The sequence below is a fragment of the Belonocnema kinseyi genome, chromosome 4, assembly GCF_010883055.1.
Source record: "Belonocnema kinseyi isolate 2016_QV_RU_SX_M_011 chromosome 4, B_treatae_v1, whole genome shotgun sequence".
NCBI lineage: Eukaryota > Metazoa > Arthropoda > Insecta > Hymenoptera > Cynipidae > Belonocnema > Belonocnema kinseyi.
The window spans coordinates 98194793-98198390 of NC_046660.1; positions in this window are offsets into that span (position 1 = coordinate 98194793).

The following is a 3598-nucleotide window of genomic DNA, read 5'->3' on the forward strand; positions in this document are numbered from 1 at the left end:
AGCTCCAAGGAGATTATGTTGAAAAATAAAAAAAAATTTACCCAAAAAAAATTGTTTTTATACTTCATTCTAAGGACTTATTGAACTACCCTCGTAATAATGACCACAAACTTATTATCCGTGTATTCTTTAACAGTATTAAAAATGCGATATTTCCTTCTCTACAGATACATGAAACAAAGGCCATTGCCCTTGAAAATAAAATTCATTCCTTCCCGAGAAACCCCTTGAAATTTTAACGAAACGTCCTTATAAATATTCGACCAAAGAACCTGTGCAAAACTCAGAAGGAAGTTTATACATAGGTATACGCATCCATATATAAATATAGTAAAAGAAGCTTTCTCACAGAGTTTAATGCTTCCTTGAATCAAATATTCTGAACGTGCGCTCTATCTAAAATAATTAACTTTTAAATGGTGCCAAAATGCAGTGAAAGGATATAAACATCTTTCCTTTTTCAAGTATCATGAATTAGTTGTTAAAAACTCGAAAAGTTACTAATTTCTTAAAGCTTATGTTTTAACAAAACATATAAAATCATGAAAGAGATTAAATATCTTATTCTATTAAATTAACCGCAGCGAAACGAAACCTAGAGAGTGACGATATATGCGGAATGGATAGTGGGCTTACCTAACGAAAATAACATTTATCTTATTGTAAGCATGAAATATTAAAGAAAAACTGACACTCAGAAAATTATTTTTTTTCGATTAAAAAAATAATAAGTCAAAGAAACGTGTGCATTGGTTTACGACCAATGAAAAGTTTCTTTGATATAGAGTTTCTTTGTTAGTTTATTTTATTTGAGTTAAACATATAGTTTATTGATCTAAGAGAAATCTATTTGAATGAGATAAATATTATGTTACTTTGAAGCCTTGTTTATTTTTCGGATACATTTTTTTATTATTTGTTACAATAACAAAATACCGTTACTTTGTCCGGCTAAGTATTATTTTTATTTAAAAAAAGCTCTTGACACATAACCTTGACAACCTTTTCAGGATTTCGAGGTTTTGTAAAATTTTTATTGAAATGATGTCAATCAACTAAATTTAGTAAAAAGCAGTCTAGCAAGAGGGGTAAGTGTATAATAAGAGTTTCAATTGAGGGAAAATGGTGCGTTCCGCTAGCACCTGAACAGCGGAATGTGAATATTTTCCTTATTCCATCATTTTGGCCTTTTTTTAGGCACCGACGCCGATTTTTGGGCTTTTTTGGTTTTCTCCAAAAACCGAATTTTGGTTGGATGTGCTACCCGCCAGCACCTCGACTGCAGAAAATTGAAAGAATGAAAAAAATCAACTGCGTCAGAATTTTCGGCTTTTTTGGGTTCTTAAAAACTGCAAAAATTAATTTTGAAGAAACAACTCCTATCTTTTGAAAAATACTCGTAAAATAAAGATTCAATTTAACTAAATGTAAGCATATTAGAATTTTGGGATATTTTTGGGCTCTTCTTTGGCACCAATCCCGATTTTCGGGCTATCTTATATTTCTCAAATAACCGGACTTAGTGATCCATGCTTCGTAATTATATTAAAAAAGTGTGTAAAATTGTTTATTAATGAATATTTATAAGCCATAATATCCAAAAGATTTTTAAAAAATTTCAAACATTTTACATGTTATTTCATAAAATATATTTTTTTCAAAATTTTCGGCAGGCTAGTTTTTCGATTTAAGTTCGACTTGGTTATGTCTTCAGTTCGTCCTCAAGACATCGATATCTGGCTGCTTCTCAAAACTGAGTCGAGACATAAGCCTTCATCTTACTTTTATAGCTACGACAGGTAAAACGGCGTTTACATGTCTCAAGTCGAGCCTTGTCTTGGCTAAGACGACGTTTACTTATCTCAAGGCGAGCCTTGTCTTGGCCGAGATGCTCGAACTTTTTTTGGTTCAGAAATAAAGTTAAAATTGATGAATAAAAAATTGTTATTCTTAAATCAGTTATTTTTAATTAAAAAAATAAGAATCTGTGGCTCTGTACCAGTATAAACCTTTAGAATATTCTCAAAAAAAAAAATACCAATGAAAATCCGTAAAGAAGTTGATATACAAAATTGTTTAATCATTAACAAAGATTATTTCTTATGACAGTCAGAATGACCCTTTTTGTTAGGAAAGGTATACACTCGAAGTTATAAACCGCTCGTGTTGAAGTCATAAAAATTCGACTCAGAGATAAATTTATGTCTTCAAGACAAAGAAACTTGTCTCCAAGACATAAATTAAAGTATGGCTCCGTCTTAAAAATGAAATATGCTCAAGTCGAACTTTTCGACTTCAGCGTGCCTTGATTGGAAGAAATTCAAGTCGAACTCAAGTCGAAGCACTTTTACTCGGGTATCTTAGATCCGCCATTTCGAATTTTTCAATTTTGACTTCAGAATCGTGTTCAGTGACCCCGAAAGCTCTATACAGCAAGTTTTGTGTCAATTGATAAAAGAATGCGATTTAAGAGTTCATTATCCGTCATATTGAATCCGCCATTTTGAATTTGGCAATTTTTACTTTAGAGTCGTAAACAGCGACCAGAAAAACCGCCATACAGCAAGTTTTGTGTCAATCGATCGAATATTGCGAATTACGATTTAAATAGTCGCCATATTAGATCCGCCATTTTGAATTTTGCAATTCTGATGTCAGAATCGTAATCAGCAACCTCGAAAGCCTTTAAGTAACCATTCATAAGAAGAATTATTTTGTTAGAAAAATTTTCCCCTGAAATGATAAAAAAACGACCCCTATCTCCGAAAAACTACCCTTAAAGTAACATATGCACTTAAACCGAAAGTAAGGATATCAGAATTTTGGGCTTTTTTCGGTCTCTTCCTGGGCACGAATATTGATTGTTGGGGTCTTTTATTTTTGTCAAAAAACGGAGTTTTGGGGTGAAGGTGCTGCCCGCTATCACCTCCGCTACAGGATATTCGAAAAATTTTTTAAAATCAACAGCGCCAGAATTTTGGGCTTTTTTGGTCTCTCAAAAAATGCAAAAATTAATTTTCAAAAAACAAGCCCTGTCTCCTAGAAATATAGATATTAAACAAAACTAAAAAAATGTAAATCAAAAGTCAATGGGAATCATACTATTGAAACTCGAAAAACTCTAACTACTCCACTGCTCTACCACTACCCACTACCCCACAGTAATACTCAAAAAATCACATAAAAAAACTACCTTTGACACATTTAAGAAAATCCTGTTCAGCTGCCTTCAACTAAAACTTCCATACGGTGTCCATTAAGAATAATTACCACAAAGACTTTTCTAAAAATCTTTTTCATATCCTCATCTCCAAACTAACATTCAACAACAATTGAGAACTACCCTCATCACACTTAAAGAACCAAGTCTCACCCTCCATCAACTAAAACCTTCAAAACAATCTCAAATTAAAAATAACTACTCTAAACAACTTTCAAACACTCTAGTTAATAAATCTAGCTTCACAGCAATATTCCACGATCCCTAGAAACAACCTCTACTGAATTTAACAAATCCAGTCTCAGCTTTCTTCAACTAAAAACGCGAAAAAATTAAAAATTAAAAAGAATAACCCCAAGCAACATTTCAACACTCTAG